This window comes from Lampris incognitus, chromosome 8 (genome assembly GCF_029633865.1).
Source record: "Lampris incognitus isolate fLamInc1 chromosome 8, fLamInc1.hap2, whole genome shotgun sequence".
In the NCBI taxonomy this organism is placed as follows: domain Eukaryota; kingdom Metazoa; phylum Chordata; class Actinopteri; order Lampriformes; family Lampridae; genus Lampris; species Lampris incognitus.
The window spans coordinates 52,426,219-52,453,134 of NC_079218.1; the positions used below are offsets into that span (position 1 = coordinate 52,426,219).

Sequence of the window (26,916 nt, forward strand, 5' to 3'; positions counted from 1 at the left end):
ATGTTCACTACTATCTCTAGCCTATAACGATCAATGCATTGACAGAGTCAAGTTAGCCTAATGTTTTAACTCCATGTTCTCCCTCTCCTCCCTTTCTCCTGCCCTCTCCCTCCTTCTCCCCCTCTCCCTCTCAACCTCCTGTCACCCTCCCATTATCTGTCCGTCTGTCTGTCTGTCTCTCTCCCTCCCTCCCTCTCCCCCAACCTTGAAGTGAGGTAACAGTTAACAGTTTAGCCCCTCTCAGGACTGATTTTGCATTAGCTGTGCTACTCCATAACTTAGGGTGACCATATTTTGCGTTCCAAAAAAGAGGACACTCTGCCTCCAGCCTCGAGATATTTCAATGATACTCGGAGTTTACTCAAAGATATCTTATAATTTGAATATGTTTAAAGTAGGCCTCCTCTGTATGGATAGAGAATTAATATTTATATTATTTAAGTACGTGCTTAATGGTCCTGTGGGTGTAGGTTTGGTTTTATTTTAACTGCTCTCTGTCTCTCTTTTCTCTTCCAGGCACATAAAGAGCCTCACTGCATCATGCTCACTCTACTGAATATGCATTTGCTGACCTGCAAATTAAAAATTTTATTATGATTCTTTCTCTGATTTTTACATTTTATTTTGATAGAATACTTAAATCTGAGACCACACTTAATATTTAAAAATAACATAACTCTGTCACATGAAATGTTATAATGACATAAATGTATAGAAACCTGTAGGTGATCTGCTACTCTCTAACAGCTGCTGTGAGCTTTTCTATCCTCACCTGAGATTCTGTCTTTCAGTTTGTGTATTTCATGACACAGAGCCACAGTGATGCTGAAACTATCTCAAAAACTTTGTATTATGTTTCATTCAACTCCTGAACTCATGTCTAGATATTTCACTATGACATCCGAGCTCACCTGAGAGGCTGCAGCTCACCTGTCTGTGTCTCTGTGCTGCTCAGGCTGCTGCTGACAGGGTTTTCAGAATAAAATGATGCCTGACAGTCAAACAAATCAGTTGGACAAGCTGTGACTAGTTTAGTTTATAAATGATATTCATGTCTTACTACAATACAAGCAGCAGCACATTAATATCACTTATACTATAATAACTCTGCTCTTGAGCCACTAATGGAAAAGGAAGGGTTGGCATTAAATAATAAATAATTGTCACACTATTTTCAAAGATTAATGTTTGGATTAATTACAGAACATTCTCAGTTAATCATATGTAAACTGTTACTGACATGTTGGTTCTTCTTTTAAAAAGGATCAGATGTCTTCATTTGCTTTTGGGAGGAATTGTCAATAACATTGAAGTTACCCACCCCGGACGCCCCGGACAGGACGTGAAAAGAGGACATGTCCGGGGAAAAGTGGACGTTTGGTCACCCATAACTCAAGTCTTAATTCAACGTTAACCAGTCTTGAGAAGGGCTAGCTAACAGTTGTTAGCTAGTAGCTAGCCCTTCTCAGGACTGGTTATGCATTAGCGTTTAGAGTTTGTTTTGACGTGACTCTAACTAATGGAGCTTAGGTTACATAACTTAGAAAACGTTATATATGAAACTTACCTCGTAAAAAATGCTCACTGCAGATCCGGGAGTATTTGGACGGCTGCCAGTCCTTACGATTGATAGCAGCTATCCAGCGCCATCTTCTGTCGGCATCAAAAGGTACCCTGTAAAAGGCTAGATTGGGTTTACAGCCTTGCCTGTTGGCACACTGCACAGCACAGCAGGAAATCACCATCGTACCATAAAAGTAAAATAAAAGTAAAATAAAAACTAGCTTCAAACAACGAAATGTCGAACTATAGCTAACGTGCCTGCTTGTCTTAAATTTGACGTCCAAGTCTTCTGCCGTCCGTCATGGCGTTCATATTCCCCGTGAGTGGGACGTGACGTCACGTGCAAAGGGTGAGTAATCTAGCTGGTGGGCGCGTTTGGCGTTATGTTTCCCCACATCTGGTTGTTTTGTCTGTCCCCCTGTTCACTGATGAGAGTGAGAAGTGTTTCCCTGGGGGTTTTCCAGCTTGTGCTGTAACACGCTCTATGAGTCCTACGGCTGCTATGGGTCCTCCGATGGTCCGTTGTCCAGTGGTCGATAACTGCAGTGATCATCTGTCTAAACTGCCCGGTTCAGTTACTCAAGATGACCTCGTGAGAGAACAGAAAGCTGACCCTAAATTGGCAGACTTGTTTGACCAGATTCTCTCTGCTGGTGAGGTAGAGAGCGCTGCTGGTGGCTATTACCTCCAAGATCAGCTACTAGTAAAGAAATGGGTTCCTCATGGGGATTGTTTTGTTGGAGATCCAGTCCAGATTGTAGTGCCCCATGCGTTCCAAAAGAATGTCTTGCAGGCTTCACATGACATGGCTGGTCATCTGGGTGTTAAGAAAACGTATGATCGCATTTTGCGTGATTTCTATTGGCCTCGGTTAAAGGCTGATATTTCTGCCTATGTTCGAACGTGCCATTCCTGCCAGTTGATTGGAAAACCTAATCGGGTAATGGAACCGGCTCCATTGTATCCTATCCCTGCTATCAGTACACCTTTTGAGCACTTGATCATTGACTGTGTTGGTCCACTACCTCGGCCGAAGTCAGGCAGCATGTATCTGCTGACCAGGATGTGCCAGGCTACCAGGTATCCTGCAGCCTATCCGCTGCGTAGTATAACCACCAAGTCTATCGTGAGAGCTTGAACGCAGTTCATATCCGTATTTGGTATCCCTAAGGTTATCCAGAGTGACCAGGGGTCCAACGTTACCTCCCACATGTTTGCACAGGTGTTGAAACAACTGCATGTGAAACGCAACTAAGCCAGTGCCTATCATCCACAAAGTCAGGGTGCATTAGAACGCTTCCATCAAACGCTGAAGTCGCTGCTCCGCTCCTATTGCACTGAGTTGGAGTGAGACTGGAAGGAGGGTTTGCTTTGGTTGCTCTTGGCTGCCCGTGAGGTTTCCCCAGGAGAGCCTTGGGTTTAGTCCCAACGACTTAGTCTTTGGTCACACGGGGCGGGGTTTTCTGGCTGTGCTGATGGATGATTGGAATGAGTCTGAGCCTCCTCAGAACCTGCTTTCCTATGTGAGCAGTTTTAGACAACGGTTGTATGCCAATGGCAAGATGGCCAGGGGGAAGTTAGCATCCTCCCAGGATTAAAAAGAATGACTGGTTGTTAAAATCCCTAGTGTTTGCACTGCAACAGTTTTGGTGGAAATTAAACTGGAGATGTCTGCCAAGGTGACATTGCCACCACCAGGACACATCATCAGTTGTGTACCTCAGCATCACAGGGTATTTCGGCCTTTTATCACAAGACACCCTCCGCTGAGGCAGGCCCACCACAGGTTGATCAGTCCTGGGTGTGTGACCTGTGGTTAGCTGTTCACCCTGGCAGCCCAGACGGCATCTCTCCTTTTGATCCAGTGGCTAGTCCTCTCAGCAGTGTTGGCTAGCTCTTTGATCACACTCCTGTGGGCCTGCCCCCTGACTCCTAGTTCCCTCAGGAGTTTTGCTGTGGAGCTGGCAACAAAGCCCCTACAACCCACCTCCACAGGGCACACCTTCAACTTCCAGCCTCTGTCCTCTGCTTCGGCTGCTAGGTTGGCGTACCGCAGCTTCTTACGCTCGTACGCTTCATTGACTACATCCTCCCAGGGGACTGTGAGCTCAATGATGTAAGCGAGCTGGTTAGAATCGGACCAGAGGACGAGGTCTGGTCGCAAGGTGGTTGTTGCGATCTCTGTCGGGAAGATGAGCTTCTGGCCTAAGTCCACTCGCATTTCCCAATCCCTGGCTGAGTTTAATGAGCCTAAGTTTGGAAGTGAAGGGTTGGCCTTCAGTTTACCCCCCCCCCTCCCGAACGAAAGCTGGAAACCGCCGCGGCCCTTCCTGGTTGTTGAAGGGTTGGGCATTGATGGAAACCCTCTTGCAATCGAGTTCAGCTGCCAAGCACCTGAGCACCTGATTGTGTCGCCAGGTGTATTAGACTTGGGTAAGGCTGGTCTTGCAGCCAACCAAGATGTGCTTGAGGGTTGCTGGGGCTGTACACAGGGAGCAAGATGGATTCTCTCCAAACCAGAGATTTAGATTTATGGGAGAGGGCAGGACATCATATGTGGCTTTGATGATGAAACTCAGCCTGTTTGATTCCATACTCCAGAGCTCACTCCATGTGAGTTTCCTCTTTTCAACATCCTCCCACCTCATCCAGCGGCCCTGTTTGGCTTGTGCTACGGCTTTAGAACATCTGGCTGCTTCTTCCTGTCGGCGAACCTCCTCAACCACCATAGTTCGCCGTTCGGTAGTAGTCGCCTTTTGCCAGGTAGGTGTTTTTATTCCCAGGCCAAGGCCGCCTCTGCCTTGTTGAACATGGCCTACTACGTCTCGGTGGCGGAGGGCAGATTTCGCCACCAGTACAGCTGCAGCCGGGATCCATTTCTTCCCTGTTGCTAGGGTTAGAGCAACTCCTCTCACTACCGGGTCTCGGGATTCTGTGAGGGACATATCCAGCCTCACTTTGGCACATTTGAATTCCTCAACCAGGCTGGAAATTGGCAGTGCGAGGGCTCCATTGCCGTAGAGTCCAACACTGCTGAGGCACTTTGGCAGTCCAAGCCACTCCCTCACCTGCGAGTTCACTAGCCTCTCCAAGCGATTGGAATGAGATAGTGAGACTTCGTACATGGTTATTGGCCACATGAGTCGGGGTAGCAGCCCAAACTGAAAGCACCAGAGCATCAACTTTCCGGGCAGTGCAGTGTTGTTGATTTGCCTGAGGCCACTGATTTTATCCTGGCGAAGTTGCTCCAGTTGCTGGGTGTCTTTGAGGTCTGTATTGTACCACCGTCCAAGGCTCTTGATGGGCTTCTCCCGGACTGTGGGGATTGGTTGATCACTAATGCAGAACCGTTCATCTGTTAGTTGGCCTTTAACAATGGAGATGCTGCGAGATTTACTTGGTTTAAACTCCATTCGTGCCCACTTGATGTTCTCCTGGAGTTTCTGCAGCAGGCGCCTGGTGCATGGTTTTGTTGTTGCTTTGGTGGTCAAGTCATCCATGTGCGCCCGGATTGGTGGAAGACGCAGGCCATTCCTGGACCTTTCGCCTCTCACCACCCATCGAGATGCACGGATGACGAGCTCCGTTGCCATGGTGAACGCCAGAGGGGAAATAGTGCAGCCCGCCATGATGCCTATTTCCAGATGTTGCCAAGTGGTGGTGGTGTTCTGTGTTGTGACACAAAACTGGAGATCCTGAAATAGGCCTTGACCAACTCTGTGATGTTTTTGGGGACATGGAAAAAATCAAACGCCGTCCACAGGATCTTGTGAGGAACTGATCCAAAAGCGTTGGCAAGGTCTAAGAAAACTATGTACAGGTCTCTCCGTTCTTTCTTGGCAGCTTGTATCTGGTGCCAGATGATATTAGCATGCTCCAAACATCCTGAGAAGCCATGGATCCCGGCTTTCTGCACTGATGTATCGACAAAGTTGTTTCTTTGCAGGAATGTGGAGAGCCTTTGGGCAATCACGCTAAAAAAGATCTTTCCCTCTACATTTAGAAGGCTGATCTGGCGAAACTGGCTGATGCAGGAAGAGTTCTTCTCCTTGGGGATCAGAATGCCTCCTGCTCTTCACCATGCCCTGGGTATGACTCTTTTCTGCCATGCCACTTTCATCAGCTTCCAGAGGTATTTCAGGACTCCAGGAGTGTTCTTATAGAGTCCACTAGTAAGTGACCTGCAACCAAGTTGCGGTGTGGTTATCCACCCGTCTAAATCTCCCTCCTCTTCATCCTGCCAGCTAACCGCCTTCCCCCTGCCCCTAACCCCCCACAACTCCAACTCCCTCCCCCCAAATGCTCAGAATCATCTGAAATGCCGAGAAGTGGTTTTTAGCCATTTTTAGAAAAATGCATATTTTGCATATTTATGCATAATTATGCATAATTTTAATTTTCTGGGATTTTTCCCTTACTCTCTGAGACAATACCTACCACCTCCAAAAAGAATTAGGATCCTAAATGCTTTAGTTTTCGGTCCCGCTATCTACACTAACACACACACACACACACACACACATTCCGAAAATATATGAGTAGAAGGTGCGAAAGTACCCATACCTGTACGACACGTCACAGAGAGGATACATACCACCGTCTCTTCAGTTTATTTTCTTTTAGAGCCAGCAGGCAAGAGCATCTCTTCCTCGTCGTCAGTGTCGGACGCCATGACAGAAGAGTGTAAACAACACGCAAGCATTGTGAGTAATGTAGTGTTTCACGGACAGTTTTACAGGAAACTACAACGCGGAAGTGCGCTCGACTATGGAAGCCCAAATGACTGCGGACATTCCTCGTGGAGTCCGCTCCGCGTACGTTCCGCCCGAGTATGTTTGGGCCTTTAAATCCGATTCATCAGATAAGACACTCGGACACGTCCACGCGCGCAACAGCGGACAACTGTATTATTCGTCAGACCCGCCAAAACCCGAACCGCCCGCACGCGCCGATTTACATTCAAAAACAGAAAACTTTATTGAGTTCACTTCACGTGACAGCCGCCATATACGCCCGTGCTCGACCCATGCAAATGCGACTCTGACGTTGTGGCTTATTTCACGGACGCTTTCTATTTCCAACGCTGCTCGCTGTCTCCGACCGCCATCCAGCAACCCGTTAAGAACGCGAGGTTTGTGCGAACGGCGGAAAGAGCTGAGGCGTGACGTAGCCAGAGCCGCCATCTTGTTGAACTGCTCAGGATTATGAAGGGATTCCACATATTTTATGCATATTCCGCATATTATGCATAATTTTAATGTTCCGCTATTTTTTATAGGTGCCCCTGATCATCCCCGATAACCTCCAAAAAGAATCAAGGCCCCAAGTGCTTTAGTTTGGCCGTTTATAGACTCCCACACAGACACACACCAGACACACATTGTGAAAATACAGGAGTCGATACTGACTACCATTGGGCCCAGGAGCTGACATCGATCTTGCCTGCTTTACCGTCCTCTCCACCTCGCTCCATGTTCGAGGTCTTGTGTCCATATGGTGGTCAGGTGGGTGAATTGGTGGCATGTCATCCGGGATGGTGACTGGCTCATGTCTCCGGACATCAGAGTAGGTCTTCCAGATTTCGTATGGGGACTCTAAGGCTCCCATTTTTCTCGCTGTCAAAAAGGCTCTTGACAAAGCTGTAAGGGTTGCTGTAGAAACGAGTCCTAGCCCGTTCTTTCCTCTTATGCTGTCGTCTGAGGTGTTCGGCTCTTCGCAGCTTTGTCAAACGCTGCTTTATTTCAGACTGCAGTGCGTCAAGCCCAACCCTCTCTCCTTCTGTGGCCTTCCTCCACTGCTTCCTCAGTTGTCTTCTCTCCTTCACCAACCTGTCAATTTCCCGCTGCCTCCTGGATTTGGGCTGGGTTGAAGGGTCTTTCTGCCTACTGGGTATCTTCTCCTTTACCCCAAATCTCTCTACGCCATAGCTGTAAATTATGGCTCCCATGTTCTCCAGTTTTCTTTCAACTGTTCCCTTTTGACCTTCTAGTAAGAGGACAAGGTCAGAGTTGATGGTCTCCCACTCAATCTTCTGGCTCGACTTGGGCCACAGGATTTGAGGTTTTCTTCCTTCCATCTTCCTCTCTGCTGCTGGCTGTGGCTGGCCGGGCTCCAGACCAGAGTCCACTGGAGGGTCTATGCAAAGCTGAACTTTGTCTGGGGTGCTGATACCCTGAGGACTGTGGGGGTTCTCCTGCCTCCGGGCTTCACTCGACTGATTTGGCCTACTTCTTAAAAAGTATTGGTCAATGCGAGGCCCCTTACCGAGCTCACTAAGGCACTTCTTTTTGCCTTGATGGATCTTGAGACCCTTCACTGATGTAACCTTTGACCATCCACAGATGGTAACAACCCTTGAGCCGGAGTTGAAACATGATCCAGTCAGCTTGCTAACGTAAGATGTTACAGTCAATCCCTAGCAAACCAAGTGGATAACGTTACCTTGATGTCAACATGTAATACTATATTTTTGCATTACTATTCCAGCTCTTAGTCAGTGGGAAGCCCAGTCCTGAGTATTTTTTTAACGTCATTTCGTTGCTGAGTCAGTTTGACATCCTGAATATGTCCTTCAAATGCATATTGTAGACTCTTCTGCCTGCTTCTGTCTGAAATCGCTTTTTCGTTTTTCAAAAAATGTGACAATATTTTTCCAGGGAGTGCAGTTAGCGACAGTGGGAGTGCCATGCTGGCTCCGAAAGCTTGACGGATTTAGCAAAAGTAACTAAGGGGGGCGGGCCTTAGCGAAGGATGAATTGACTCCATGCTGGATAATGCTTACTACTACTACTACCTTCGGCTGCTCCCTTTAGGGGTCACCACAGCGGATCATCAGTTTCCATTTCTTCCTGTCCTCCTGGATAATGCTTAAGTAACACATAAATTACCGTGATTTAGTGTCGATTATATGAGTTATTAGTGTTTTTGAATGATGTTGGTTTTAAGTTGCAACTGATAGGCCGAATCAATTTAATTGTATCTTTATACATTTTTCTTTAGGTAGAAGACAGTCATCTCAGGGAACGAGTGGCAAAGAACCATCAGAGCATGGACAGGCTGGCCCACCATCTGCAGAAGAAGAAGCCACCCCAGTGCTCATTGCTCAGTGTGCAAAGCTGGGTGGGAAATACTTCCAAATAGTGAAGCAGATCCTAAACGGAAAGATAGAGACTGAGTGTCAGCTGTGCACTAACAAGAAGGTGCGTATGTGGCTCTCTTGCAGAGACATCAAATTGTATAACCCACTTGAAATGGAGGCACCCTGACAAAATAAAGGAATTTGAAGACCCCAAAAGGAATTTGCCAGTGAGGGGAGAAAAAAAAAACAGGACCTCATCCAAACAAACTACTCTTTGATGGTGGTCTAAAGTGATTCAGATCACATCTAATATCTGGCTGTTTTGTGTTGAACTACAAGATCTCTTTGAATCTGTTTCTAAGATAGAACAAACAACATGTCATATTCATTGATATGGTATGATGAATGAGGCAGTTTACTCAAATTGTTTGTCTTTAATGAACTCCATCGGGGCATCCCTATGACATCTCTGACCTTAAGTACTGTAAACTACTAATAAGACACCTTAGTCCCTAGCTAATGGGTCTGACCCTTTAGCCGAGCGGTTAGTGATGTCGCCTTGTGGTGCAGTACACACCGTATCGAATCCCGCACCGGGCAAGAAAATAACCGGTTACAGTACTTTCGTTCGTCATACATCATATCCTGTCGTATCAACTGTAACGTGATAGGTTACAGAAATACTACATCTCCCTTCTTAAAATAAAATGCCTTCATAACATACAACACATTTGGCATCGATCACATTTCTACTGCCCCAATAAGTAAACCATGTTATGACATAAGTGCATTATTCTGAACATGCACATTTTTTCTGATCTGTCCCTGTGAGCTAGCACAGGATCATGCATGATCTAGCGATTTCGATGGCTTTCTCTAAGGTCAAATCCGGTCTGTGGGTAAGCGGTTTCTCACGCACTCTTGGTGAGCTGGCTGCAAAAACAATCCCATCCCGGACCATTTCATCGTTGTTATAACACTTTGGGTGTTATTAGAAGGAAAAATCAAACCGTTCTCATTTGTCAGTCGGCACATTTATTTATTTTTAAGTCACCGGAAGCCTTCTTTTTTCCTCCTCTCCCACGTCATCTCTCTCTCCTTAACCCGTTCTAGCTGTCCCTACCGGCTGGTGGTTAGATTGCCACATTTAACATTTAAGTCTCAACTATTAATTCGGTCAATAGAACAAGCTATATTCTCCCAATAAAACTTGGACTATCCTGTGCTTAACTGTCCTTACAAATTATATCTCTTATATTGGCATAGTCACAGTCTTTAACGAGTAACTTTAGCTCTGTTACAAAATTCTCAAAGGACCTCGCCCACGTTCTGCATCTTTTCGTGAAACTTGTACCTAGCAAAAATCGGGTTTGCTTTAGGAATCACGTATTCCTTATATCTATCATAATACATTTTCAGTAACTTAGCTCCAGCAGCTATCAGTGTCCATGTGTTGAAGACGTTGCGTCCTTTTTCTCCCACCCATAGTAGAAGATAACTGCATTTTGCTTCTTCGTTTTGCAAACGTAGTGGGCCTGAGAACATCAGCTCAACATGGTGTCGGAACTTTTTCCATGCGTCCGGCAGGTTCGTCGAACCCCAGTCCATCCTAGGGCTCGGAACGCCGTGGGAATCCATCTTCTCTCTCTTTGACGTGAGTTCGATCAACTACTCTGACACCATGTCATACTCATTGATATGGTATAATGAATGAGGCGGTTTACTCAAATTGTATGTCTTTAATTAACTCCATCGGGGCATCCCTATGACATCTCTGACCTCAAGTACTTCCGTACGTCATATGTCGTATCAACTGTAACGTGATAGGTTACAGGAATACTACAAATAAAGCTATTAAGGCCCCTCAAGTAATAGGAAAAGGTTTTGCAATAAAAATATATAAATTGCATAATAGTGTTTTTTTCCGAAACTGTCAATGGTATTGAGTGCTTGACTAATGAGGAGCGGACGCATGAAACAGGCCTGTACTGCTATGCATTAAAATATTTTTTCCTGCATTTGTTGATAAATTGCATAATATATATTTAAACTTGCATCTCCCTCGTACATTCGTACAGTTATGTATAAATACAAGACAATGTAATGTTCTGTGCCCTCTGGCTATGTTAACTTATAACATTAATGAAGCAAGGACGACTTCTCTCGTGCTGGGTGTTTATTCATCGACCGGATTCCGACTGACATTGTTACGTACATCACGTGACTTTGTTGTGGCGCTACGGAAAGCCGTAAGGGACATTAGCAAATCAAATATTACTAGCAAATATTACATCTCCCTTTTTCTGAAAAATGCTGCTTTCTCTGCAGAGATACAGACCACGTTGAGCACGTTTATAAGCGAATACAATCTTAATAAGAAAGAATATGAAAGTGGAACTCTTATATAACTGGACTGCAACAAAGTAGTGTAAAACATTTCCTTCACTGTCTAAATGTGACACCGTAATAACATGTCATCCTTTTTTTTCATTTCATTACTGGTAACTGCAAACAGCAGGTAGGTACACAAGGTAAGTGAACGCTGTAAATGTTTCTTTTCAAAACATAGCAGGTATAGTACAGGTTGGTGTAAAATTCTCTCTTTTTTTAACATTCATAAGTCAAGGATTTGTCTTGGTTTGATCGTGCGACCTGACCTCGTGGTGTAACCAGGCTGTGTGTCTGGTTGTCGCTGATTGTTCGTGTCTGGAGGTTCAGCATGCTCTTGCTGATGGGCTTGTGTGTTGTTGTTAGCGCTGGTAACAGTCTGCTGTGAAGTGTGTGTGTGTAGTGTGTGTTCACTCTGCTTTGTCGCAGGTGTTGACGGTTGCGTTGGTAGATCTGACCTTCTTTGGTTTGGATGTGGTAGCTCCTGTCTGTGTTCGCTGGTCTTTCCACAGTTGCAGGTCTCCAGGATCCATCCTCCTGCCGGAAGCGGATTGGTGTGCCTGCGGGCAGGTGGGGCAGAGGTTTGGCTGTTCGGTTGTAGTATGCCTGCTGGCGCTGTTGACATACCTCTCTCCTTTTGTGAACATCCTCCTGACTGGCGATCTGTGGCTGCAGGTGTTTTGCTGTTGATGGGAGAATGGACCGCAGCCTCCGACTCATCAGTAGCTGTGCCGGTGATTTCAGGTTGTCCACCGGTGTGTTGCGATACTCCAGTAAGCTCATGTAGGGGTCTTTGTTCTCAGCTTTGGCTTTGTCCAGGATGCGTTTGGCCGACTGGACAGTCTTCTCGGAGAGGCCGTTGCTCTGTGGGTAGTGGGGGCTTGTGGTGGTGTGTGAGAAACCCCATGTCTGTGAGAAGTTGCGGAACTCACCAGAGCTGTAGCACGGACCGTTGTCGCTGATGATAGTCTCGGGGATTCCGTGTCGAGCCATTGCTGCTTTCAGCTTCATGATGACGGCAGATGAGGTGCAGCTGTAAAGTCTCTCTTGCTCGAAGAATCTGGAGTAGTAGTCCACAGTGACTATGAAGTCGTGTGAGTTCCATGTGAATAGGTCTGTGCCTATCACTTGCCACGGCCGCTCGGGTATGGCGTGTGACCTCATTGGTTCCTTTGCATTTGCGCTGCGCCGTTCTTGGCATATGCTGCAGTCTGCTACCGCATCCTCGATCTGTTTCCCCATGCCAGGCCAGAACAGTAAGTCTCTTGCTCGGCATTTGCTTTTTTCCACGCCAAGGTGGCTGGGATGGATGCGCTGTATCATGTCCTTGCGAAGCTTTTGGGGGACAATGATTCTCTCACCTTTGAACAGGATACCGTCCATTTCTGAGATTTCTGCTCTGTGGTTCCAGTATTCCTGGATGCTGGGCGGGCACTTTTTCTTTGTGTCTGGCCAGCCAGTGAGTGTGGCTCATCTGAGTGCGGTGAGCTGTGGATCTTGCGCTGTTTCCTGCTTGATTTCTGTGAGTCTTGTGTCGCTCACAGGGATGTTGCTGAGGACTGTGTGCACTTGGGCCTCCATCCCTTCCTGTAGGTCACTGTCGTGGTGTTCTGTTGACTTGCGTGACAGTGTGTCGGCCACCGGTATGTCCTTACCGGGGCAGTGGATGATTTGGATGTCGTATTTTTGGAGCGCCAGGACCATCCGTTGCAGCCGGGGTGGTGCTGCTGCCAGTGGCTTTTTTAGTATTGCCTCCAGAGGCTTGTGGTCTGACTCCACAATCACTTTTCGTCCGTACATGTACTCGTGGAACCTCTTGCAGCCGAAGACCACAGCGTAGAGCTCCTTCTCTATCTGTGCGTAGTTTTCTTCAGTGCTGTTGAGTGACTTGGACGCATAGGCAATTGGTTTGCCATCTTGGAGCATGACAGCCCCAAGGCCACTTTTGGATGCATCCACTTGGAGTCGCAGCTCTTTCTGCGGGTCGAAATATGAGAGTACTGGACCTGGGTGCTGTGTAATGAGATTCTTCATCTCTTGGAACGCCTTGTCGTGGACTGCATCCCACACAAACTCACTGTCCTGTTTCAGAAGCTGTCTGAGGGGTGAGTTTATCTGTGAGAGGTGTGGAGCGAATCTGGCGAGGTAGTTGATCATGCCGAGGACTGTCTCCAGCTCTGCTTTGTTCTGTGGGGGTTGCATGTCCTTGACCGCCTTCACCTTGTGTGGGTCTGGTTTGATGCCTTCGTGTGAGAGCGTGTGGCCGAAGTAGCGTACCTCGGACACGCATATGTGACACTTGTCGGGGTTGAGCCTCACCCCTCGCTCCCTTGTGCGCTTCAGCATCGCTCTGAGACGCTGGTCATGTTCCTCTTTAGTCTTGCCGAACACTAGTATGTCGTCCACTATGGCCGTCACACCGTCCAATCCTTCATATGTTTCATCCACGCATCTCTGGAACTCGTCTTGAGCGGACACGATTCCGAATGGCAGTCTGAGGAAACGATACCTGCCAAACACTGTGTTAAATGTCGTCAACATTGAGGATTCAGTGCTCAGTTTGATGGCCCAATAGCCTGACCGCGCGTCTAACACGCTAAAGTACTCAGCTCCAGCGAGCTTTGTGGTGGCGTCCTCCAGCGTGGGGAGGGGGTAGTGAGGTCGTTGTATCACTTTGTTAAGAGCTCTGGGGTCTAAACACACTCTAAGTTTGCCTGTCTTTGGCTTCTCAACAATGACGAGTGCGTTCACCCATTCTGTGGGTTCTGTTACCTTACAGATTATGCCGCCTTTCTCCATGCTGTCAAGCTCGTCCCTCAGTTTGCTGCGTAGGGCGATGGGGATTCTGCGTGGCGGACAGACGACCGGCGTTGCATCTGGTGTGACGCGGAAGGTGCACTCGCCTGGGAACTCTCCTATTCCCTGGAAAACATCTGCATACTCATCCATTATGCTCTGTGATGTGACATTGTTTTCCTCGCTCACAGCCATCACTATTTGTACCAAGTTTAGGTCACGGCATGTTTTCATTGCCATGACTGGTGGGGCGTTTGTGTCAATGACGTAAAAGTCCAGCATCATTGCATTGTCTCTGTACTTACATTTGAGTTTGCATGTGCCTTTCACGCTCAGCGCGCCTCCTCCATATTCAGTGAGTCTGTGTATTGCTGGTTTCAGTGTCACATTTTTGAACAGCGCCTGGAACAGGTTGGTGGGAATATTATTGGCCTGTGCCCCAGTGTCTAGTTTAAACTTTACCTTCTGTGGAGGTGTGCCAATTCCAACCTCTACGTAAGCCAGCTCGTTGCTTTTTCCGTTGTTCTCTATTGAGATGCAGTCTATGTACAGCTCTGTCTGTTCTCCCACAGCGGTGCTCTCCACTGTAATGTTGTCGAAGTACAGTTCTTCCTGCTCTCTGTCAGTGGTGCACTCTTCTGGGTTCTCTCCCACGGCATGTACTGTGCCGCGGTAGTAATTTGTCTGTCCCTGGGAGCTAGACTTGCATACTTTAGCAAAATGATTGAGCTTCTTGCATTTAATGCATTGTTTACCCTTAGCTGGGCAAGTGGCTTTAGCGCCGTGTAGCCCCCCACAATAGCTACACGCCCTTGCGGCGGTGCTTACGTTACCCTCCCTTTGTCTGAAGTTAGCGTTAGCTGCTTTGGGTGCGTTCGGTTTGTAAGTCTTTCTGCCTATTGCGTGCACCGTTTCATGTGTGCTGCCCTGGCCCATAGACTTTAGCTGTTGCTTTGCTAGCTCGTGTGATCGGGCTACATCTATGGCTTTTCCTAGTGTTAGCTCAGCTCCCTGGCTAAGTAGCTTTTCTCTCACTCTGGGTGAGTTAGTGGCAAACACGATGCGGTCTCTGACCATCTCGTCGGCATTTGGGTAGCCACAGTCTTTGACTAGGAGCTTTAGCTCAGTTACAAATTGTTCGAAGGATTCACTCTCTCCCTGCATCTTTTCATGAAATTTATATCTGGCATAAATCGGGTTTGCTTTGGGGGTGATGTACTCAGTGTACTTATCGTAGTACGTTTCTAGCTTCTTGGCTTGTTCTCCGCTGAGTGTCCAAGTGTTGTGCACATCGCGCCCTTTCCCCCCTATCCAGAGCAGGAGGTAGCTGCATTTCTCCTCTTCGTTCTTCCCGCGCAGGGGGCCCTTGAACATTAGCTCCGTTGTTTGTCGAAATCGTCTCCATGCTTCAGGTAAGTTCGCCGATTCCCAGTCCATCCGTGGAGCTGGAACGCCGTACGAATCCATATTGGGTATTTAAACTCCGCTACTCTGACACCATGTAATGATCTGTGCCCTCTGGCTATGTTAACTTATAACATTAATGAAGCAAGGACGACTTCTCTCGTGCTGGGTGTTTATTCATCGACCGGATTCAGACTGACGTTGTTACGTACATCACGTGACTTTGTTGTGGCGCTACGGAAAGCCGTAAGGGACATTAGCAAATCAAATATTACTAGCAAATATTACAGACAATAAAATGTTCATTTCTCTACATTACATTTCTTACATTTTCATCACATTTCTTTACATACATTACATTCATACATGCATACATACATTTGTCTGTATATTTTGTAATTCTTAAAAAACGTTCAAAAAAATATTTATGTGGAAGGCCAGACTTCCTTTGGCCTGCGAGAGAAACCGCCTCTGTGACTCTTCCCTGTATTACCGAATTCACTTGGTTGATGTACATAGTTCAAGCGTTTCCAATTCACCTGGCCCAGGTGACAAGTAGTCAACCTTTGCACGTGACGTCACGTCCCACTCGCGGGGAATATGAACGCCATGACGAACGGCAGAAGACTTGGACGTCAAATTTAAGACAAGCAGGCACGTTAGCTGTAGTTCGACATTTCGTTGTTTGAAGCTAGTTTTTATTTTACATTTATTTTACTTTAATGGTACGATGGTAATTTCCTGCTGTGCCGTGCAGTGTGCCAACAGGCAAGGCTGTAAACCCAATCTAGCCTTTTACAGGGTACCTTTTGATGCCGACAGAAGATGGCGCTGGATAGCTGCTATCAATCATAAGGACTGGCAGCCGTCTAAATACTCCCGGATCTGCAGTGAGCATTTTTTTACGAGGTAAGTTTCATATATAACGTTTTCTAAGTTATGTAACCTAAGCTACGTTTGTTAGAGTCACGTCAAAACAAACTCTAAACGCTAATGCATAACCAGTCCTGAGAAGGGCTAGCTACTAGCTAGCAACTGTTAGCTAGCCCTTCTCAAGACTGGTTAACATTGAGTTATGACTTGAATTATAGGTGACCAAACGTCCACTTTTCCCCAGACATGTCTGTTGTAGGGTAATGTTATGCAGCCAACAGCTCCCCCTGGGGGCACTGATTGATGTATACTTGCCCTGTGTAACATGCCTCAGTTGCGTTATGGGCACAGCCGGTGAATACATGTTACTAAGCGACACAGCCCGACTCTGTCTGTTATTTATATGCACCTACACCTGCAACATGGTGTCAGAAGCTGTATTGGAACCCAACGTGAGTCTTACGTTGCCTGTTGCTTGAACAGTGTGCGTTTATTTTTTTACTAAGCGTAGCTAGAAGTTTCAGTTAGCCTGCTAGCATTAGCATCGAGCCAAGACGATGGCTTCCAATATTCCGCAGCCGGAGCCCATGAAGATGACTGGGGATCTTCACAGCAACTGGGCTAGCTTTCGATCAGAGTTTGAGGATTATTTGCTTGCGACCGGGATCGACAAGGCAGAGAAGCCGGTGCAGGCAGCGACGCTCCGGAGGCTAATGGGGAAGGAATGCCTCCATGTTTACGTGCACAACCTGGGTCTCACAGCGGAAGAGCAGAAAGACGCCGGAGCGATACTCGACAAACTGGGGGAATACTTCACACCTACCAAAAACGTCATCTTTGAGAGTTATGTTTTTGGCAACCTTAAACAAGAGGAAGGAGAACCTGTGGATGCTTTTGTCACGAGACTGAGAGAAAAGGCTGCCACATGTGAATATGGAGCTATAAGAGACGAGCTTATAAGGGACAGGCTTGTTCTTGGAACAACTGATGAGGGCGCCAGACGACGCATGCTAAGAGAAAAGGAGCTTAAGTTGGAGGGAGCTATTGACATTTGCCGTGCAGCGGAGGTGTTGGACAATAAGTTAAAATCCATGTCACTTAGCAGCTCTGTGACTGCGGAGAGCATCAATGTAGCACATGGACAGCGACCAGGACGGAGACCTACCAGCAGGCCGTCCGAGCCCACCAACACATCTGCACAGCCACAGAGAGGCACAGGTGAATGCAAGTACTGTGGCACACCGCACAGACGGGGGCGAGACCTGTGCCCCGCATTTGGAAAGTCATGTCGCTTGTGTGGCACTGCTAATCACTTTGCCAAAGTATGCATGAAAAGAGGCCAGCAAGAACGTCAGTTGAACGCTGTGGATGACCCGCCGCTAGGGGACAGCGACCGCGATGAGAGGGATGTGTACACGGCTGAGAGCGTGGGGGCTGTGAACACTCAAAGGAAAAAGTGGTTTGGCGTGTCAGTCGCACCAGAGCTGTACCAGAGGAAACAACATGAGCTGCTGGCCGGTTTGAAAGGAATCGAGCCCATAGCCGATGACATCCTCATAGTCGGCTGTGGGGACACGGAGGAGGAGGCCGTTCGCAACCACGACGCAAACCTCATTGCTCTGATGGACAGATGCAGGGAAGTGAAGCTGAGGCTGAGCATAAAAAAGCTACAGTTTCGTGTGAGGGAGGTCCGCTTCCACGGCCACATACTGTCGGTGGAGGGCCTCAAAGCTGATCCCGAGAAGGTCAGGGCAGTCCTGGACATGCCAAACCCCACGGATGCAAAAGGCGTTCAGCGGTGTGTCGGCTTCGTTAACTATTTATCGAGGTTCATGCCCCGCTTGTCAGAGGTGTGTGAACCGCTGAGAAGGTTGCTGGACAAAGGTGTGCTGTGGCACTGGTTGCCCAAACATGATGCTGCTATGAAAGAAATCAAAACGCTGGTCACGGCGGTGCCAGTACTACGATACTATGATGTCAACAAGCCAGTCACCATACAGAGCGACTCCAGTCAGACCGGTTTGGGCTGCTGCCTGCTTCAGGGGGGACAGCCGGTCGCGTTCGCCTCCCGCGTGCTGAACCAGACGGAGCAAAACTATGCACAGATTGAGAAGGAGTGCCTGAGCATCGTATTCGCTTGTCAACGCTTCCACTACTACCTATATGGGAGGGGTGATGTGACTGCAGAGACCGACCACCGCCCACTGGTGTCAATCTTCACTAAGCCCCTTCTCAGTGCACCAAAGCGCCTTCAAAGCATGCTCCTCACACTTCAGAACTACTGCCTCACGGTGATGTACAAGCCAGGCCCTGAAATGTACATCAGTGACACGCTCAGCAGAGCCACCACCCCGCCACAGAGAACCGACACTCAGTACAGACGTGAAATGGTCTGCAGCATGCAACAGGTGCAGTACGACACGGCAGCCATTCAGCAGGCAGACTATCTAAACGTCACCAGCCAACGCCTCGCACAGATTCGAAAACACACAGAGGAGGATGTGTGTCTTCAAACACTCAAGTCGGTCGTGCTGGAGGGATGGCCAGAACACAAAGAGGAGATCCCCATAGCCATCAGAGAATACTGGGCCATCAGAGATGAAATAAGCGCACAGGACGGTGTGCTTTTTAGGAGCCAGCGTATCATCATTCCGAAAGCTATCCGTCCTGAGATGCTGAAACGGATCCACTACAACCACGTGGGAGGTGAGGCTTGTTATAGACAGGCCCGGGATACTCTCTACTGGCCAAATATGCAGGGGGAAATCAAAGACTATGTGCAGCAGTGCTCAGTGTGTAACGAGTATGCACACGAGCAACAAAAAGAGACTATGATGTCACACCCGCTCCCCACACGTCCCTGGCAGCTGGTGAGCATGGACTTGTTCAGCTACGCAAGGCAGGACTTCCTGCTCATGGTGGATCACTATTCAGACTTCTGGGAGATTGATCTACTCCCAGACCTGTCGGCAGAAACGACCATCCGAAGGTGCAAGGCGCAGTTTGCACGGTACGGTATCCCTGACCGGGTCATTTCCGACTGCGGAGGTCAGTTTGATTGTGGAGAGTTTCGGGCGTTTGCGAGGGAGTGGGGTTTCGAACATGTCATGTCCTCCCTGAGACACCCAAAAGCTAACGGCAAAGCAGAGTCTGCAGTGAAGATTGTGAAAGGCCTATGCAGAAAAGCAGACCGGGCCGACGAAGACCCCTGGAAGGCTTTTCTACACTGGAGAAACACGCCCACTGAGGACATGCGCTGCAGCCCAGCACAACGGCTGATGTCACGGAGGCTGAGAACTCTTCTCCCCGTGGCCGACCAGCTACTAGCACCTCAGATCATCACTGGTGTCACAGACAAGCTGAGGGTGAAGCATCAGGCAGCGAAGTTGACATATGACAGAACTGCGAGGGATCTGCCAGAGCTAAACGTCGGCCAGCCTGTCAGGATGAAACCAATCCCGGGTGACAGGACAGGCCGATGGAGGAGAGGAGTATGCCTGCAGCAGGTGGGACCGCGGTCCTATCTCGTCAACGTGGAGGGAACCACGTACCGTCGCAACAGGGTTGATCTCCGACCAGCAGAGGTTGCCCCTCCACAGCCGTCAGCCCACACAGAACGGCCACCGGAGCAGCCTGTGGGCGCGTGTGCAGCTGAAGGGGGCCATGTGAGCGGGGACAACATGGAGGAAGTCGTCAGCAGCCCTGTAATGTCTCCAAGGTCGTCAGCCCCGAGGTCGCCGCCATCTCCCCCACAGGCTGTGATCACACCATGCCGTGAGTTACAGGGCCGGGCCTTCTCCGGGAGGCAGATTAAGCCTCCAGAAAGACTTGACCTCTAGGTCATACACTGTATGTTCACTTCTAATGTTCTTATTCGGTGGTCTTGTGGATGTTCTGATGCTACCATTTTGTCGTTATTGTTCTGCATAGGTTTTGGTTGATATTGACTTGCTGTCCCTTCTTGATGCACTATTTCCATTGCACTATTTAATATTGGGATATGAGCACTAATGTTCTAATGGCTAATACTATCCATTATATTATTTGGTATTGTATTCTATGAAAGGAAGGGAGATGTTGTAGGGTAATGTTATGCAGCCAACAGCTCCCCCTGGGGGCACTGATTGATGTATACTTGCCCTGTGTAACATGCCTCAGTTGCGTTATGGGCACAGCCGGTGAATACATGTTACTAAGCGACACAGCCCGACTCTGTCTGTTATTTATATGCACCTACACCTGCAACATTGTCCTCTTTTCACGTCCTGTCCGGGGCGTCGGGGGGTGGGGGGTGGGATTAACTTTAATGTCATTGAAAATTCCTCCCAAAAGCAAATGAAGACATCTGATCCTTTTTAAAGAAGAACCAAAGTGTCAGTAACAGTTTACATATGATTAACTGAGAATGTTCTGTAATTAATCCAAACATTAATCTTTGAAATTAGTGTGAGAATTATTTACTATTTAATGCCAACCCTTCCTTTTCCATTAGTGGCTCAAGAGCAGAGTTATTACAGTATAAGTAATATTAATGTGCTGCTGCTTGTATTGTAGTAAGACATGAACATTATTTATAAACTAAATTAGTCACAGCTTGTCCTACTGATTTGTTTGACTGTCAGGCATCATTTTATTCTGAAAATCCTGTCAGCAGCAGCCTGAGCAGCACAGAGACTCAGACAGGTGAGCTGCAGCCTCTCAGGTGAGCTCGGATGTCATAGTGAAATATCTAGACATGAGTTCAGGAGTTGAATGAAACATAATACAAAGTTTTTGAGATAGTTTCAGCATCACTGTGGCTCTGTGTCATGAAATACACGAACTGAAAGACAGAATCTCAGGTGAGGATAGAAAAGCTCACAGCAGCTGTTACAGAGCAGCAGATCACCTACAGGTTTCTATACATTTATGTCATTATAACATTTCATGTGACAGAGTTATGTTATTTTTAAATATTAAGTGTGGTCTCAGATTTAAGTATTCTATCAAAATAAAATGTAAAAATCAGAGAAAAAATCATGATAAAATTTTAATTTGCAGGTCAGCAAATGCATATTCAGTAGAGTGAGCATGATGCAGTGAGGCTCTTTATGTGCCTGGAAGAGAAAAGAGAGACAGAGAGCAGTTAAGTTAAAACCAAACTTACACCCACAGGACCATTAAGCACGTACTTAAATAATATAAATATTCATTTTCTATCCATACAGAGGCGGCCTACTTTAAATATATTCAAATTATGAGGTATCTTTGAGTAAACTCCGAGTATCATTGAAGTATCTCGAGGCTGGAGGCAGAGTGTCCTCTTTTTTGGAACGCAAAATATGGTCACCCTAAGTTATGGAGTAGCGACAGCTAATGCAAAATCAGTCCTGAGAAGGGCTTAACTGTTACCTCACTTCAAGGTTGGGGGAGAGGGAGGAAGGGAGGGAGAGAGATAGACAGACAGACAGACAGACAGATAATGGGAGGGTGACAGGAGGTTGAGAGGGAGAGGGGGAGAAGGAGGGAGAGGACAGGAGAAAGGGAGGAGAGGGAGAACATGGAGTTAAAACATTAGGCTAACTTGACTCTGTCAATGCATTGATCGTTGTAGGCTAGAGATAGTAGTGAACATGGTAATGTCAGGCCTTCATCTCAACACAATGGGATGTCTGATTTCTTTTTTCTTTTTATCAGGAAAGAAGAGTGATGACCCTTTGTCACCTGATTATGTGCCATCTGTTTTTGCACACATGAAGACCCCTGAGAAGAGGCGAGCCCGGAAAAGTCTGGAGAAGTATGAAGTGAGAGAGGCCATGAAAAAAAGGAAGAGCCACGAGTCATCAAAAAGGAAAGCTGCCAGAGCACTCCTCGATCTCTCAGCTGAGAAGAATGGGCCAGTATTAGTTGAAGCTGAAGATGAGGCTACAGTCAGTGATACAGGTACAAATTCAAAATGTGATGCTATGTGCCAAACAGACCTGACTTCAGAGAACATCGAGTCACTGCAATATGAGTGTCAGCAACTCCGGGGTGAGACCTTTACACTGAAAAAGAAGCTGAAGTCCTCGGATCTTCTTGAACAGGGTAGTTTCGAGAACAACGACAAACTGAGAACTCTTACCGGACTGCACCTCTTCTCAGTGTGAAGAGGGAAGTATTTTTGCTCATAAGAACAATAATAGTCTGAGATTTATGTGATATTTTTTAAGTGTTACCTTACATGAATGTAAGAAATGCTCAGAGTGGACATGAGAAAACGATTGTAATTTAACAAAAACAGCTAAAAATATACAAATTGTATATTTATTATTTAATTTTATTTTTGCTTCATGCTAACCAGTACACTTGAATCAGTGGCTTCAGACATTGAAAACATTACTGACAGTTTTATTATGCCTCCTTGTCCCCTTTGAATGTTGTGGACTCAAACGTAACACTTTCTATGAAATGACCCAAATGCTAGCTAGGTGGCAAGACTGTGTAACCTACTATGAAATGGCAAGAAAAGTATGAGCTGCTTTTGGTTACAGTCGACTTGAGTATTGTTGGCATCCTAGGGGAAACAGGTTAAGAACATACACAGCTGGCAAGCTATGTCTTACCTTTGCATTATGAGGTACATCCCCCTGCTGTGAGCGTAGCGCCGCGATTCTGTAACCCAACCAGCTACAAAGAACTGGTAAGCATTCAGACTTTTGTATGCTTTTAGGTCAGCACCTGTGTGTGGGGACACTCCGTTGGTAACATAGTGGTACAAATTGTGTGGCTTGAACTCGGGCAGACTGGACGATTTTGCTAGATCCGTGAACACATGGGTAGGAAGAAGGCACGGGTCGGTAGCTAACCCTGCTATCGCTAGCTTCGCCACAAATCGCTCTTTTTGCCGTCCTACAAGGTGACTCACTTCACAGGACAACGCCACAACATTACTCTGACTATTGGTAGCTATCACTTAAATTTAAGCTATAATAGCTACTCATCCGTCGCAATATTTTGTTTGTTTTTGTTGTTCGCTTTTGAATTTCCCGGTCTATCACTTACTGCCGTCCGTCATGGCGCAGTCTCCCTCGTCACGTGATAATTGTGACTTGTCTGCAAAGGGTGAAAAGCTGTCATGTGTTGTGCTGGTTGTCTCTTAGGCTGTGATATGCACTAACACATCTTGCTGCATCTATGGTGTTGACACTATTTTCCCCAAGTAGATGTTGCTGTCTGTCTGTCTAACTTTTTTGTTATTTTTTAATAAAGTATTGTTGAAAGTCAAAATCTCTCTCTCTCTCTCTCTCTCTCTCTCTCTCTCTCTCTCTCTCTCTCTCTCTCTCTCTCAAATTCAAATTCAAATTCCAATTCAAATACCTTTATTCTATCTCTCTCTCTCTCTCTCTCTCTCTCTCTCTCTCTCTCTCTCTCTCTCTCTCTCTCGTGCGTGGGATAGCTGCCGCTGTAACTTGGCAAACTGTCAAGGCTTGTGTTGCAGTTTACAAAATTAGGTGCTTCACTTGGCGAGAAAATGTGTTTAAAGCAATGAAAATGACTCACTGTTTCAGGCATTTTGACCAAGCTACCAAATGTAAACAATTATTAATAATGGTGAAATAATTGAATAGGGTAAAAAAACATCTTAATTTAAGGTTCTGTGTGTTTTCAGACTTGTGTCATAGGTGAGTTTTAAACTATAGCGCTTTTGATGAAATCGGGAAATTGCTAATCTGTAATCGCTTGGCGAGAAAATACGATTAACTGTTTTAGACATTTCATCAAGCTACCAAATATAATCAATGATTACAAAGGGTAAAATAATACATTGAATAGGGTGAGAAACCTTTACTTTTAAGGTTCTGTGCATTTGCAGTCTTATGGAATAGGTACTTTCTAAACTAGCGCTTTTGGTGAAATCATACTTCTCTTGGCGAGAAAATTTGTTTAAAAGCAGTAAAAATGATTCACTGCTTGCTTCATGTGTTTTGACCAAACTTCCAGTTGTAATCGGTGATTATAAATGGTGAAATAACACATTGACTAACATGAGAATCCGTTCACTTTTAAGGTTCTGTGTGTTTGCAGACTGTGGAATAAGTACTTTTTAAACTATAGCATTTTTGATGAAATTGTGATTCTCTTGGCAAGAAAATGTTTTAAAGGAATAAAATGGATTCACTGCTTCAGACATTTTGACCAAGCTGCCAAATGTTAACAATGATAACAACTAGTGAAATAACACATTGGGCGAGAAACCTTTCCTTTTAAGGGTCTGTGTGTTTGCAGACTTGTGGAATAGGTACTTTTTAAACTATAGTGTTTTTGATGAAATCTTGCTTCAATCTGCGTGTTCGGGTCAAATCTGACCGATTTACACCTTAAAACACTCATAAATATTGTGTTTTACATCTGATTGCCTCAAGGCCTTATGATATCCTCCACACTGTGCACTTGAACATATAAAAGTGATGATCACCACTTTCATATCCTCCACACTTTGCACTTGAACATATAAAAGTGATGATTACCACTTTCATTGAATTTTGAGTGTTTTAGTCAACCTTGTTACACCTGTGGTGTTCCCAGTCAAAAGTGACCGCCATAGGAAATGAATGGGTATCCATATTATATTCATCCATCAGATGAGAAAACATTCCCATACACACCACCCCAACACAGACACACACACACAGACACAGACACACACAGACACACACACACACACACACACATTTCAGACTGAACAATGTCTTTTGTGGTTACACATCTCTTTCCCGCGCTTATGTGCCGATCCTCCCACGTGAACCAACTTCCTGATGAAACAATGTATCATATCTTCACACAGACCCCCAAAATATAGCTTGATGTTTGCCTTGCACTCCTTTTACTCTGAGCACAATGAGTAGGCGACTGACCACGCGGTTATCTGTCAGAGAGGCTCTGGACCAGATTTTAGAACAAGATGAAGAGGGTACTGAAGTTTAACCAGAGATAGAGGAGGATGTCTCGGAAGTGGAAGACAACACCCATTTTGATCCAGACTTTGAGGAGACTGACCAGTCAACAGATGGAGACGGAGAGGCACCTGAAGAACAGGCACCTGAGGAGACATTCCAGTCCAAGAGTGGAGACTTGCTCTGGTCTTCATCCCCCCAGGACAGAGGAAGTAGAGCGAGAGTGGAAAACATAAAGATGACGTCAGGGCCAACACGGTATGCAACATCTCGTGTGGATGAAATCAAGTCCAGTTTCTAAGTCTTTTTACCAGAGTCCATTGAGGGAATTATACTGGAGATGACAAACCTGGAGGGGAAGCGTGTGTTTGGGGACACCTGGAGAGAATTGGACCTGGTAGACCTCCAAAGCCTACACGGGTCTGTTGATTCTAGCAGGAGTATATCGCTCAAACAATGAGGCTACAAAAAGTCTGTGGGATGCAGAGTCTGGCAGGCCTATATTCCGGGCAACTATGACCTTACAACAGTTTCATGTCCTTTCAAGAATTATTCGATTTGATAACAGAGATACACGACCCGTCCGCTGGCGAAATGACAAAGTGGCCGCCATCAGGAATGTTTGGGACAGGTGGGTGGAGCGCCTACCACTGATGTACAATCCGGGCCCTGAGGTGACAGTTGATGAGCGCCTGGTTCCTTTCAGAGGTCGCTGTTCCTTCAGGGTGTACATTCCAAGCAAACCAGGGAAGAATGGAATAAAGATCTGGGCAGCATGTGACGCCAGGAGCAGCTATGCCTGGAATATGCAGGTATACATGGGGAAACCCAGTACTGGAAGGGCCGGAAAAAACCAGGACATGCGTGTTGTGTTGGACATGACAATCAGTCTCCAAGGGCATAATATCACATGTGACAACTTCTTCACATCATATGCTCTTGGTCAGGAGCTGCTGAAAAGAAAGCTCACCATGGTAGGGACAGTGAGGAAGAACAAGCCTGAACTTACCCCTGCACTGGTATCGACCAGAGGAAGAGAGGCACTCTCATTAAAATTTGCTTTCACTGACACACACTCTTGTGTCATATGTTCCCAAGAAGAATAGAAATGTCATCCTGATGAACACGCTACACAAAGACGCCGCTGTCAGCACCACAGAGGACAGGAAGCCCCTTTATGATCCAGGACTACAACAGGAACAAAGAAGGCGTTGACTGCCTTGATAAGGTAATGTATAGTTTCAACCATCATGCATTTTATTTTATTTTTTATCATAGCATTTTGTGTAAGACAGATTCAATATTGTTTCTTATCTCTTATTTAGTGTTCCTTTCATTGCAGCTTACTAGTACATACACCTGCAAGCGAATGACAGCCAGCTGGCCTGTGGCGGTGTTCCACAACATCCTTGATGTGTCTGCATGCAATGCATATGTGGTGTGGACAGCGATCGACCCAACCTGGAATCAGGGAGACTCTTCCTAGCAGAGCTGGGGAAAGCTTTGGTGACTCCTTATTCAACGGCGCCAGCACATTCCCCGCACACCAGCCTCTGCCAGCCTGGTTAGGAGTGTGCAAGCCCCAGCCGCCGCCCTGGCCGCTCTCCCCCAACAAGGACAGGGGCAGAAAAGGAAGCGCTGTGAGCTCTGTGCCCCTAGAGACAACAAAACAAGCCTGAGATGCTGCAAATGTGATGCCTATGTTTTCAAGGCCCACTCTGACCTGAGTGTCAAATGCCACTCTTGTGCATGAATTCACATGCACACAAGCACACACATGCACACAAGCACACACACACACACACACACACACACACACACACACACACACACACACACACACACACACACACACACGACTTCATGTTGAGGAGTTTGGTCTCTGGTTTTCCATTTCTT

General features: G+C 46.6%; 1 pseudogene; it reads left to right on the forward strand.

Moving 5' to 3' along the window:
- Nucleotides 1-15,959: 15,959 nt before the first annotated feature.
- Nucleotides 15,960-26,770, forward strand: LOC130116450 (piggyBac transposable element-derived protein 4-like; annotated as a pseudogene).
- The last annotated feature ends 146 nt before the right edge of the window (nt 26,771-26,916 follow it).